This window comes from Macaca nemestrina, chromosome 18 (genome assembly GCF_043159975.1).
Source record: "Macaca nemestrina isolate mMacNem1 chromosome 18, mMacNem.hap1, whole genome shotgun sequence".
NCBI lineage: Eukaryota > Metazoa > Chordata > Mammalia > Primates > Cercopithecidae > Macaca > Macaca nemestrina.
The window spans coordinates 650553-664852 of record NC_092142.1 but is presented as its reverse complement, the minus strand read 5'-3'; the positions used below and the strand labels follow the sequence as shown (position 1 = coordinate 664852).

The following is a 14300-nucleotide window of genomic DNA, read 5'->3' as shown; positions in this document are numbered from 1 at the left end:
GGGAGGCTGAGGCAGGAGAATGGCGGGAACCCGGGAGGCGGAGCTTGCAGTGAGCTGAGATCGCGCCACTGCACTCCAGCCTGGGCGACAGAGCGAGACTCCACCTCAAAAAAAAAAAAAAAAAAAAAAAAAAAAAAAGAAAAAAATGTGACTGGAATGGCTGAGTTATAAGGTGGCCTCTAAAAATTAAAGGAAAAACAAAATTCAAACTACTCTCTTATCTCTACTGCATGATTGGTCATGTTAAATCAGACCAAACTGGACATTCTGTGGCAGGGACAGAGAAAGTACTGTCATTTTCTCAACTCCTGCCTTTTGAATTGGAGAGCCTGGCTGAAAGGACAAACATCTCCCGCACGCACGGGCCATCTCGGTAACACGATTTAGAAGGACAAAGGGAAAAAACTCTCTAAACGCTCATTAATAACACAGTTGGGGATTTGGGTCATCTGTGTCTTGTGAGTACCTACAATTTGGCCAGTGTCCTCACCTGCAGAGCAGAATGAAATACAACATATCACATACGTGAGGGAAGATAGAAACAGAGGCTTCAGAAGGCAAAGCCCCACTACAGGACGCAAAAGACGCAAAACAATGCGGGTAAAACTGACTTAACCAGATGAGCACCCACCTGAGCCAGCACTGGGCTCCACTCTGGGAGGGTTCCCAGAGAGTCAGCCCCGTGGTGCCTCCATGGGGACTCTCCTACCACTTGGGTGAACCCCGGTCAGGATAGAAAACGGCACTGAACATTTTGGGGAGGATCATCATTTTAACAGACAAATACGGGTTTCTAAAACTGTGAGTCAGCTGTTGAGGCATTTGTGAAAAACACAGACTCATCTAAGATCAAAAGAGTTTGTGAGAAACTGGTTTAAAAAACATTAATAAGGCCGGGTGCGGTGGCTCATGCCTATAATCCCAGCACTTTGGGAGGCTGAGGCGGCTGGATCACCTGAGGTCCGGAGTTCGAGACCAGCCTGGCCAACATGGTGAAAACCAGCCTCTACTAAAAAATACAAAAATTAGCCAGGCATGGTGGCAGGCTACTTGGGAGGCAGGGGCAGGAGAACTGTTTGAACCTGGGAGGCGGAGGTTGCAGTGAGCCAAGATTGAGCCATTGCACTCAAGCCTGAGGGACAACAGCGAGACTTCTCTTAAAAAAAAAAAAAAAAAAAATCATTAGTAAGGCTGCGAGTGGTGTCTCATGTCTGTAATCCCAGCACTTTGCAAGGCCGAGGCGCATGGATAGCTTGAGCTCAGTTCAAGACCAGCCTGGGCAACATGCTGAGACCCTGTTTCTAAAAAGAAAGAAAAAAAAAATCAGCCAGGTGTGGGGGCACACGCCTGTGGTCTTACCCACCCAGGAAGGTGAGGTGGGAGGGCCACTTGAACCCAGGAAGCTGAGGCTGCAATGAACCATGATCATGTCACTGCCCTCCAGCCTGGTGACACAGAGCGAAGCTCTGTCTCAAAACAAAACAAAACATCAATAAAAAACCCCAAAAACCCACCAATCAATCAATTAAAAAAACACCAATCAACCAAGCGTGGTGGTTTGCGCCTGTAATACTAGCACTTCAGGAGGCCAAGGCAGGCGGATCACGAACTCAGCAGTTCAAGACCAGCCTAAACAACATGGTGAAACCTCATCTCTACTAAAGTACAAAAATTAGCTGGGTATGGTGGCGTGCGCCTATAATCCCAGCTACTCAGGAGGCTGAGACAGGAGAATCGCTTGAACCTGGGAGGCAGAGGTTGCAGTGAGCCAATATCACGCCACTGCACTCCAGCCTGGGCAACAGAGTGAGACTCCCATCTCAAAAAAAACAAACAAACAAAAAAACCAAAACAAACACCCATCAATCATCAGGAGGCTGAGGCAGGAGAATTGCTTGAACTTGGCAGGCAGAGGTTCACTCAGCCTCCCAAGTAGCTGGGACCACAGGTACCCACCACCACACCTGGCTAATTTGTGTATTTTTAGTAGAGACAGGGTTTCACCATATTGGTCAGGCTGGTCTAGAACTGCTGACCTCGTGATCTGCCCACCTCAGCCTCTCAAAGTGCTGGGATTACAGGTGTGAGCCACCATGCCTGGCCAAAAATGTAAATATTATTATTATTATTATTATTATTATTTTTTGAGACGGAGTCTTGCTCTGTCGCCCAGGCTGGGATGCAGTGGCCGGATCTCAGCTCACTGCAAGCTCCACCTCCCGGGTTTACGCCTCAGCCTCCTGAGTAGGTGGGACTACAGGCGCCCGCCACCTCGCCCGACTAGTTTTTTGTATTTTTTAGTAGAGATGGGGTTTCACCGTGTTAGCCAGGATGGTCTCGATCTCCTGACCTCGTGATCCACCCGTCTTGGCCTCCCAAAGTGCTGGGATTACAGGCTTGAGCCACCGCACCCGGCCGTAAATATTATTTTTAACAAACATTAAACTAAAAGGAAATAGAAGAGAAGGTTTATGTAACCTTGGTTAGGAAAAGTCTTGAAAGCATGACCCCAAAGGTGGAAATCATTAAGAAAAACAGTGATGGGACTAAATATACTCTGAAATGTCTAACCCAAGTTTGTCCAACCCTTGGCCCAGTGTGGCCTAACACAAATTCATCAACTTTCTGAAAAGATTCGGAGATCTCATCAGCTACCGTTAGTGTTAGTGTACTTCACGTGTGGCCCGAGACAATTCTTCCAACGTGGCCAGGGAAGCCAAAAGATTGTTACCTTGTCAGCCCCGCAAAACAAACCAGGATAAATATTCCTGGAGATTTCACAAACCCACAAAAGAAAGGCAAGGACCCCAGCAGGGAAAGAGGAAACGAATTCGTAACTGCGCAGTTCACCGAAGAGCACACTCCAGTGGCCGGTGCCCAAGGGAAACACGCTCAGTCTCACTCATAGACACAGCAGGACAAATGACATTAACAAAAGTTAACCATTTCATTTTATTTTGAGACAGGGTCTCACTCTGTCACCCAGGCTGAAGGGCAGTGGCGATCTATGCTCACTGCAACCTACTCCTCCCGGGTTCAAGTGATTGTCCCACCTCAGCCTATCAAGGAGCTGGGACCACAGGTGTGCACCACTGCACCGGGCAAATTTTTGTATTTTTTGTAGAGACGGAGATTCGCCACGTTGCCCAGGCTGGTCTCGAACTCCAGGGCCCAAGTGATCCGTCTGCCTCAGCCTCCCAAAGTGTGGGCCACGCCCAGCCTAAAAGTTAAGCATTTTAAAATGTGTTGGTGAGAATATAGGATAACAGGTCTGTAGTACAGTAGGAGTGGGAATTTGAAATGGTAGTTACTGGTCAAGTGCGGTGGTTCACGCCCGTAAATCCCAGCACTTCGGGAGGCTGAGGTGGGCAGATTACCTGAGGTCAGGAGTTTGAGATCAGCCTGACCAACATGGAGAAACCCCATCTCTAGTAAAAATACAAAAAACAATTAGCCGGGCCCGGTGGTGCATGCCTGTAATCCCAGATACTTGGGAGGCTGAGGCAGGAGAATCACTTGAACCTGGGAGGCAGAGGTTGCAGTGAGCCAAGATCACGCCATTGCACTCCAGCCTGGGTGACAAGAACAAAATTCCGTCTCAAAAAAAAAAAAAAAAAAAAAAAGATGTTACCATTCAGGAAGCAGACTGCAGGGTCCAGCTCTGTGCTATTTTTGCAACATCTTGTGAATCTATAAGTAGTCTAAAATAAAAACTATAAAATAAAAAATCAAAGGAGAAAAGAAAACCTTTAGTAAGGGGGGGTGGGGTCAGAGGTTCATATAAGTTTAAGAGGAAGAACCAGCTTCTCCACAGGCAGCCTTGGTTGGTGCTACCTTAAACATGAAGGTTTAAACCCTTATGTTTACAAAGCTACCTACCTTAACATGAAGCTATTTTGTTCCAGAGGCAGGGGTCTTTTTAGTGTTTTGTTTATTTTTGGAAGAATATCAATAGTTGAGTTTTGTGGTAGCCTGAAGAAATACTGAAACAAGAGCCAAACCTCTGGCATGTTACGATTCTCCATTACAAATAATTATCAGCTTCCTCAAAACCATTCATTAAAATAATTTCCCTTTCTACTGTGGGGAAAAAACGGATACACATAGCATTTATAATAATACTCCCCAATGCTTCCCGAGCAAATGCCAGAGTTTAAAAGGGGTCGTCACCAAAGTCAGACAACATGGTGACAATGAAAATGCCCCAAAGCGTGGGAAGTCTTACTGCTATACAGCCTCTGCACAAGCTTTCACACCGGCCTGGCCACAGAAAAGGCCTTAACACTAGTAAGGCCTGTCTTTGGAAAATTAAAAAGTTGGTCAGGAATTCCTTCACAGGATCCCCAGGTAAGACTTCCTTTTTGGAAACTTTACTCAGCCACCAGAAAATAGGGGTAGTTATTAAAAGCCACAACAGCAAGGCAGCCAGAGCCAGCCAGGCAGTTCACGATTCAACCAGTTTGCAAATAAGGACACCATGAGATAGGTCAAAGATTTGCTCATCAATGGCAAGAAGATATCAATGTTTTTCTCGACTATGGTCATTAAAAATACCAGAAACAGTAGCCAGAGCTTCAGGAACCTGATTGACAGAGAAAATCCCCATGGACCCAGGTCAGAGAGACTTGAGCAGGGCACTGTCCTTGCTGTACTTGAGCATCCATACCATTGACCACAGAGAGGCAGGCCATGTGGCTATTTAAAAAAAAACAGAAGGCCGGGTGCGGTGGCTCAAGCCTGTAATCCCAGCACTTTGGGAGGCCGAGACGGGCGGATCACGAGGTCAGGAGATCGAGACCATCCTGGTTAACACGGTGAAACCCCATCTCTACTAAAAAATACAAAAAATTAGCCGGGCGCGGTGGTGGGCGCCTGTAGTCCCAGCTACTCGGGAGGCTGAGGCAGGAGAATGGCGTGAACCCGGGAGGCGGAGCTTGCAGTGAGCTGAGATCCGGCCACTGCACTCCAGCCCGGGCGACAGAGCGAGACTCTGTCTCAAAAAAAAAAAAACAAAAACAAAAAAAACAGAAGACAGAACTCGACAAGCTAATAACCAAAAAATTTAACTTCATGGCCGGGCACGGTGGTTCACGCCTATAATCCTAGTGTTTTGGGAGGCTGAGGCAGGAGGATGACTTGAGGCCAAGAAGTCGAGACCAGTCTGGGCAACATGGGGAGACCCCATCTCTACAAAAAGTAAAATAAAATTAGTCACATGTAGTGGCACGCGCTTGTAGTCACAGCTACCTGGGAGGCTGAGGTGGGAAGTTAGCTTGAGCCCAAGAAGTTGAGGTTGCAGTGAGCTGTGGTCACTATCATTACATTCCAGTTTGGGCAACAGAGTGAGACCCTGTTTCAAAAAAAAAGTGAGGGCTCGGAAAAAAAAATTTGTCAATATGATATGTATTAATTAAGGTAAAAGACCTGACACTAGCTGGGCGTGGTAGCTCAAGCCTGTAATCCCAGCACTTTGCAAGGCCGAGGTGGGTAGATCACCAGGTCAGGAGTTCGAGACCAGCCTGGCCAACATGGTAAAACCCCATCTCTACTAAAAATACACAAAATTAACTGGGCGTGGTGGTGCGCATCAGTAATTTCAGCTACTAAGGAGGCTGAGGCAGGAGAATCGCTTGAACCTGGGAGGCAGAGGTTGCTGTGAGCCGAGATCACGCCACTGCACTCCAGCCTGGGTGACAGGGTGAGACTCAAAAAAAAAAAAAAGACCTGACACCAAAAATAACTTGAAGAAAGAAAGATAAACAAAATACCCCATATATGGTTATTCAAACAGATGATTCCCCTGGCCTACAGAACTATCAGTAAGCCCATGGTGATTCATGCCTATAATCCTAGCATTTTGGGAGGCCGAGGTGGACAGATCACTTGAGAACAGGAGTTCAAGACCAGGCTGGCCAATGTGGTGAAATCCTGTCTCTACTAAAAATACAAAACTGGGTGGGTATGGTGGCGTCTGCCTGTAATCTCAGCTACTGGGAAGGCTGAAGCACGAGAATCACTTCAGTCTGGGAGGTAGAAGACGCAGTGAGGCAAGACTACTACTGCACTCCAGCCTGGGCAACAGATCAAGACTCTGTCTCAAAAAAAAAGGACTGTCAGTAAACCAGCCATCCACTCTAGGCCGCTGAGACTGCCACACCTGTCTGTCCTCCAGGGAGTCCACAGGCTACCCAGCCCTCAGTGGAAACTCTGATAAGGAGGAAGAACAAAAAAATCCAGCACAGCTCATTAACATTTTGGCGGTGGTGGGGCAGGAATACCACAGTCCATGCTGAAAGGAAGTAACGGGTCTCTCCCTTTTCTCCAAGGGTTCTTTCTCTAAGAAGTTTACTGAGTCACAGAGAACAGAAAATAAAAACAAAAGTCTCATTCTAATTGCTCTTTTTTTTTTTTTTGGACACAGTCTTGCACTGTTGCCCGGGCTGGAGTGCAATGGCGCGATCTTGGCTCACTGCAACATCCGCCCCCCGGTTTCAAGCGATTCTCCTGCATCAGCCTCCTGAGTAGCTGGGATTACAGGCATGTGCTACCACGTCAGGCTAATTTTGTATTTTTAGTAGGGATGGGGTTTCTCCATATTGGTCAGGCTGGTCTTGAACTCCCTACCACTGTGCGGTAGGGGCGGTGGCTGCGCTGAGCCACCGCGCCCAGCCTCTAATTGCTTTTTAATTAGGAAAAGTATATGTACTCCAGGAAGGGCAGAATAAAAATCATCACAACGAATAAAAATCATCACCACAAATCCACAAATAAAAAGGAATTCAAGGCCGACGCGGTGGCTCACACCTGTAATCCCAGCACTCTGGGAGGCCAAGGCGGGTGGATCACGAGGTCAGGAGATCGAGACCATCCTGGCTAACAAGGTGAAACGCTGTCTCTACTAAAAATACAAAAAATTACCCGGCCGTGGTGGTGGGCACCTGTAGTCCCAGCTACTCGGGAGGCTGAGACAGGAAACTGGAGTGAACCTGGGAGGCAGAGCTTGCAGTGAGCCAAGATCGTGCCACTGTACTCCAGCCTGGGAGACAGAGCGAGACTTTGTCTACAAAAAAAAAAAAGAAAAAAAAAAGCAATTTAATATTTTGAAAATAGGCGGTCAAAAAAATTAAATAAAGAAAATATTTAAAAAGTGAAAAATAAAAATGAAAATAGGTGGTCTAGGTCAGGCATGGTGGCTCACGCCTATAATTCCACCACAGTGGGAAGCTGAGGTGGGCGGATCACCTGAGGTCAGGAGTTCAAGACCAGCCTGACCAACATGGAGAAATCCCGTCTCTACTAAAAATACAAAATTAGTTGGGCGTGGTGGTGCACACCTGTAATCCCAGCTACCTGGGAGGCTGAGGTGGGAGAATTGCTTGAACCCGGGAGGTGGAGGTTGCAGTGAGCTGAGATCACACCATTGCACTACAGCCTGGGTTACAGGGTGAGACTCCATCTCAGAAAAAAAAAAAAAAAAGGAAAATAGATATTTTCTAAATTTTAATTGCAGAATTTGATGAAAACTTTTTTTTTTTTTTTTTGACACAGGGTCTTGCTCTGTTGTCCAGGCTGGAATGAAGTGGTACAATAATGGCTCACTGCAGCCTTGAACCCCCTGGGCTCAAGAGATCCTCCTGCCTCAGGCTCCCCAGTAGCTGGGAGCACAGGCATGCACCAGTTAATTTTTATCCAGCTAATCTTTAAATTTTTTGTAGAAATAGGAGCCTCACTGTGTTGCCCAGGCTTGTCTGTAACTCCTGGGTTCACGTGATCCTCCCACCTCTGCCTCCCAAAGTGCTAGAATTACAGGTGTGAACCATCGTGCCCAGCCTGAAGCAGTCATTTTTGGGTTTTTTTTCTTTCTTTTTCTGTAGACCTCCTCTGTGGTCAAGATCGTGGTTTAGGGCTAGGCACAGTAGCATACACTTGTAATCCCAGCAACTTCAGGAGGCTAAAGCAGGAGGCAGGAAGATCACTTGAGCTCAGGAGTTTGAGACCAGCCTGAGCAACGTGGCAAAACCCTGCCTCTGCAAAAAAATACAAAAACTAGCCGGGTGTGGTGGTATGTGCCTCTAGTCCCAGCTATGCGAGAGACTGAGGCGGGAGGTTCCCTTGAGCCTGGGAGGTCAAGGCTTGGGTGAGCCGAGATCTCGCCACTGCATTCCAGTCTGGGCAACAGGGCAAGTCCCTGTCTCAAAAAAAAAGAGAGGAAAACAGTGTTTTAAATGGATAAAATATTTAGTTAATATTTAGAGAAAAACTATGATTATAGATTAATATTACTATCTAGTTTCACCAGTTAGAAACAGAAATTGGGGCCAGGCGCGGTGGCTCAAGCCTGTAATCCCAGCACTTTGGGAGGCCGAGACGGGCGGATCACGAGGTCAGGAGATCGAGACCATCCAGGCTAACACGTTGAAATCCCGTCTCTACTAAAAAATACAAAAAACGAGCCGGGCGTGGTGGCGGGTGCCTATAGTCCCAGCTACTCGGGAGGCTGAGGCAGGAGAATGGCGGGAACCCGGGAGGCGGAGCTTGCAGTGAGCCACTACACTCCAGCCTGGGCGGCAGAACGAGACTCTGTCTCAAAAAAAAAAAAAAAAAAAGGAAAAAGAAACAGAAATTGGAAGGATTTTGTCAATGGATTAAAAAAAAATAATAATAAGCCCCCAGCTGGGTGTGGTAGCTCACAACTGTAATTCCAGCACTCTAGGAGGCCAAGGCAGCCAGAACACTTGAGGTCAGGAGTTCGAGACCAACCTGGCCAACACGGTGAAACCCCGTCTCTACTAAAAATACAAAAATTAGCTGGCATGTGGCGCATGCCTATAATCCCAGCTACGAGGGAGGATGAAGCAGGAGAATCGCTTGAACCCAGGAGGCAGAGGTTGCAGTGAGCTGAGATCGCACCGTTGTACTCCAGCCTGGGCAACAAGAACAAGACTCTGCCTCAAAAAGAAGAAAAAAAAAAAAAAAGGCCCAGGTGCAGTGGCTCACGCCTTAAACAAGTTTGGGGTGACCCCTGCTGACCCTGGTTAACTACATTCCACCCCAGAAAACTCAGTATTTTTCTTTCAAAGCACTCATCATACCTCTCTCACCTGGCAGAAAGAAAGCTATTTATTTAAGGCCAGGAAGACGTCTACTGTGTCCCGAGTCAAACGGATGAGAGAGAATTTAAAAGACAAGTAAGATAACTCACAATCATTCTCTCTGCTTCAGCATCTGAATTTTCCCACAGACTTCATCATCCATAATCACTCACCAATCTTGGAGCAAGTGTGCCCAAATGCTTGTCCCCAAATCCAGCTGCTATACACACTAACGACTTAAGAAATGTATTTGCAAAATGTGGCTGTGTCACCACCAAGAACACTCCGGGTATTTGACAGCAATTCAACAGGAGCCTCAGAGACACCCACAGTAGCCAATGGAGCTTCAGAGACACCCACGGTAGCCAATGAGGCAGATGTTTCAGCTGAGCAAAGCAGATGTCAGACAAGGACAGCTACTGTGTCCAACCGTTTACAGCAAGCGGCTATTTCTCTCTCCACCAAGAATAATCTCAAGACAAAGAACAGGCCCATAACCATTTTTCCAGAACCACTTTAAAGATCATGGTTCCATGACAAAGGCAAAAGTATCACAGCACTTTCAGTCAACACGCCAAAGCCCAAACACAAGTTCCTTTCCTTTACACAACTGAAAAACTTTTACAGTACTTGAGAAGGGCTCACAATGCCTCCTAAAAATAAGTTGAGGGCGAACAGCTGACGGGCAACTATTACACAGAATAAGTTTTGTAGTCTATCCAGAAAATACCATGGGGTAAGCCTTTCTCCTGAATTCCAAGGTAGATTTCCTGCAACTCCCCCACAAATTAGCGTTAATTTTATTTATTCATTTATTTTTGAGACGGAGTCTCTGTCACCCGGGCTGGAGTGCAGTGGCGCAATCTCAGCTCACTGCAAGCTCTGCCTCCCGGGTTCACACTATTCTTCTGCCTCAGCCTCCCAAGTAGCTGGGACTACAGGTGCCCGCCACCACGTCCGGCTAATTTTTTTGTATTTTCAGTAGAGACGGAGTTTCACCAAGTTAGCCAGGATGGTCTCAATCTCCTGACCTTGTGATCCATCCTCCTCGGCCTCCCAAAGTGCTGGGATTACAGGCATGAGCCACTGCACCCGGCCCAATTTTTATTTATTTTTATTTTTTCTCGAGACAGAGTCTTGCTCTGGCGCCCGGGCTGGAATGCAGTAGTGCAATCTCAGCTCACTGCAACCTCCACCTCCTGGGTTCAAGCGATTCTCCTGCCTCAGCCTCCCGAGTAGCTGGGACTACAGGCGCCCACCACCATGCCCAGCTAATTTTTTGTATCTTTTAGTGGAGACAGGGTTTCAGCATGTTAGCCAGGATGGTCTCCATCTCCTGACCTTGTGATCCGCCTGCCTCGGCCTCCCAAAGTGCTGGGATTACAGGCGTGAGCCACCGCACCCGGCCCCATGAAGAATTTTGCAAAGCACAAGTGGGTACAAAATTCACCAAGTTTGTAGGGTTTTTTTTTTATTTTTGAGACGTAGTCTCGGTCTGTTGCCCAGGCTGGAGTGTAGTGGCATGAACTTGGCTCACCACAACCTTTGCCTCCTGGGTTCAAGCAATTCTCCTGCCTCAGCCTCCTGAGTAGCTGGGACTACAGGCACATGCCATGACACCCAGTTAATTTTTTTTTTTTTTTTGGATTTTCAGTAGAGATAGGGTTTCACTATATTACCCAGGATGGCCTTGATCTCCTGACCTCATGATCTACCCACCTCAGCCTCCCAAAGAGCTGAGATTACAGGCATGAGCCATGGCGACTGGCCAGGGTTTTTTTTTGTTTTTTTTTTTTTAAGATGGAGTCTCGCTCTGTCGCCCAGGCTGGAATGCAGTGCCGCGATCTCAGCTCACTGCAAGCTCCGCCTCCTGGGTTTATACCATTCTCCTGCCTCAGCCTCCCAAGTAGCTGGGACTACAGGCGCCCGCCACCTCGCCCGGCTAGTTTTTTGTATTTTTTACTAGAGACGGGGTTTCACCGTGTTAGCCAGGATGGTCTCTATCTCCTGACCTCGTGATCCGCCTGTCTCGGCCTCCCAAAGTGCTGGGATTACAGGCTTGAGCCACCGTGCCCGGCCAGGTGTTTTTTTTTTTTTTTTTTTTTTTTTTGAGACGGAGTCTCGTTCTGTCTCCCAGGCTGGAGTGCAGTGGCCGGATCTCAGCTCACTGCAAGCTCTGCCTCCCGGGTTCCCGCCATTCTCCTGCCTCAGCCTCCCGAGTAGCTGGGACTACAGGCGCCCGCCACCTCGCCCGGCTAGTTTTTTGTATTTTTTTAGTAGAGACGGGGTTTCACCGTGTTAGCCAGGATGGTCTCGATCTCCCGACCTCGTGATCCGCCCGTCTCGGCCTCCCAAAGTGCTGGGATTACAGGCTTGAGCCACCGCGCCCGGCCCAGGTGTTTTTTTTGAGATGGAATCTCACTCTGTCGCCCAGGCTGGAGTGCAGTGGTGCTATCTCAGCTCACTGCAAACTCCGCCTCCTGGGTTCATGCCATTGTATCTCAGCCTGACGAGTAGCTGGGACTACAGGCACCAGCTACCACACCCAGCTTATTTATTTATTTATTTAATTTGGTGAGACGGAGATTTACTCCTGTTGCCCAGTCTAGAGTGCAATGGTGCTATCTCGGCTCACTGCATTCTCCTGCCTCAGCCTCCTGAGTAGCTGGGACTACAGGCATGTGCCACCATATCCGGCTAATTTTGTATTTTTAGTAGAGATAGGGTTTTACTGTGTTGCCTAGGCTGATCTCGAACTCCTCACCTCAGGTGATCCACCCACCTTGGCCTCCCAAAGTGCTGGGATTACAGGCGTAAGTAACCGTGCCCAGCCAACACCCGGCTAACTTTTGTATTTTTAGTAGAGACGGGGTTTCACCGTGTTAGCCAGGATGGTCTTGGGTCTCGATCTCCTTAACTCCTGATCTGCTCGCCTAGGCCTCCCAAAGTGCTGGGATTGTAGGTGTGAACAACCGCACCCAGTCGGCTTTTTTTGTTTTTTTGAGACAGAGTCTCGCTCTATTGCTCAGGCTGGAGTGCAATGGCATGATCTTGGCTCACTGCAAGCTCTGCCTCCCAGGTTCACGCCATTCTCCTGCCTCAGCCTCCCAAGTGGCTGGGACTATAGGCGCTCGTCACCATACCCGGCTAATTTTTTGTATTTTTAGTAGAGATGGGGTTTCACCATGTTAGCCAGGATGGTCTCGATCTCCTGACCTGGTGATCCGCCCCCCTCGGCCTCCCAAAAGACTGGGATTACAGGCGTGAGTCACCTTGCCTGGCCAGAAGAGTAATTTATTAATGTATTCATTAATAAATTAGGCTTGGCCCTAGCTAATTAATCAGATTCCCAGAGATTAGGGCCACAACCCCAGCTGAAATCACAGGACTAGGCACTCTTGTCCCACAGGAGTGGTAAGTCGCATAGTGGTTTTAAAATGTTTGGATGGGGGACAGGGGCAGGGGTGGTGGCTCATGCTTCTAATTTCAGCACTTTGGGAAACCAAGGCGGGCAGATCACCTGAGGTCAGGAGTTCCAGATCAGCCTGGCCAACATGGCAAAAACTTGCCTCTACCAAAAATACAAAAATCAGCCGGGCATGGTGATGCACGCCTGTAATCTCAGCTACTTGGGAGGCTGAGGCAGGACAATCGCTTGAACCTGGGAGGTGGGGGTTGCAGTGAGCCGAGATGGAACTACTGCACTCCAGTTGGGCAACAGAGTGAGAATCTATCTCAAAATAAATAAATAAATGAAATAGGCCGGGCACGATGGCTCACATCTATAATCCTAGCACTTTGTGAGGCCAAGGCGGGAGGATTACTTGAGGCCAGGAGTTTGAGACTAGCCCAGCCAACATGGTAAAACCCCATCTTTACTAAAAATACAAAAATTAGCTGGGCGTGGTAGTGCATGCTTGTAGTCCCGGCTCCTCAGGAGGCTGAGGCAAGAGAATAGCTGAACCGAGGACAAGGAATGAGCCAAGACTGGCCGGGCGCGGTGGCTCAAGCCTGTAATCCCAGCACTTTGGGAGGCCGAGACGGGTGGATCACGAGGTCAGGAGATCGAGACCATCCTGGATAACACGGTGAAACCCCGTCTCTACTAAGAAATACAAAAAAAAAAAACTAGCCGGGCGAGGTGGCGGGCGCCTGTAGTCCCAGCTACTCGGGAGGCTGAGGCCAGAGAATGTCGTGAACCCGGGAGGCGGAGCTTGCAGTGAGCTGAGATCCAGCCACTGCACTCCAGGCTGGGCTACAGAGCGAGACTCCGTCTCAAAAAAAAAAAAAAAAATACTAAAAAAAAAAAGGAATGAGCCAAGATTACGTCACTGCACTCCAGCCTGGGTGACAGAGGGAGACTCTATCTCAAAAAAAAAAAAAAAAGAGGCCGGGCGCAGTGGCTCAAGCCTGTAATCCCAGCACTTTGGGAGGCCGAGACGGGCGGATCACGAGGTCAGGAGATCGAGACCATCCTGGCTAACACGGTGAAACCCCGTCTCTACTAAAAAGTACAAAAAACCAGCCGGGCGAGGTGGCGGGCGCCTGTAGTCCCAGCTACTCGGGAGGCTGAGCCAGGAGAATGGCGTAAACCCGGGAGGCGGAGCTTGCAGTGAGCAGAGATCCGGCCACCGCACTCCAGCCTGGGTGACAGAGCGAGACTCCGTCTCAAAAAAAAAAAAAAAAAGAATTTCATTAACAAGTATTGTGGTGGAAACCTTCCACTTTCACTCTGAGGTCACCTGCTCTAAGGGAAGATAATTACCATGTGAGGACATGGGCCCGAAGGAAAGCTCCATGAGGCAAGGAACTGAGGGCTCCTGCTACCAGCCAAGAGGGAACTGAGGCTTCCAGTCACCAGCCTTGTGAGTAAGCCACCTTGGAATCAGATCCTCCAGCCCTGGTCCAGTTTTTATTTTATTTGTTCTTTTTAAATTTTCGACCTCTACAAAAACCAGAAAAGTCTCCATCAAGTTTTTAGACGCCTGCAGCCCCAGCCAACATCTTGGTTGCAACTCCATGAGACCCAAAGTCATAATCACCCAGATAAGCCACTGATCAATTCCTGACCCACAGAAACTGTTGGATAATAAATATTTGTCACTTTAATCCATTAAACTTTGTGTTGTTACAAGCAGCAGAAAACCATTCCAAGTCAGCAGAATGGAAGCAGGAGCCTGAAAAGAAAGTGAAGGGGTGGGCATGGTG

The 14300-nt window shown here is 48.2% G+C and overlaps 1 protein-coding gene across 6 annotated transcripts in view; it reads right to left on the bottom strand.

The window, feature by feature from the left end:
- LOC105485922 (family with sequence similarity 234 member A) overlaps window positions 1–14300 on the bottom strand; it is a 37163-nt gene that overhangs the window by 20250 nt on the left and 2613 nt on the right. The window contains exon 1 of one of the 6 annotated variants that reach the window (XM_011748549.3): window positions 9266–9375. The exons of 4 other annotated variants lie outside the window; for them this stretch is intronic. The gene's annotated coding sequence lies outside the window, so the exon portion shown is untranslated. Of the gene's footprint in view, window positions 1–6918; window positions 7036–9265; window positions 9376–14300 lie in introns of those variants that run through there. One more of the 6 variants, XM_071083769.1, reaches the window with a different exon arrangement.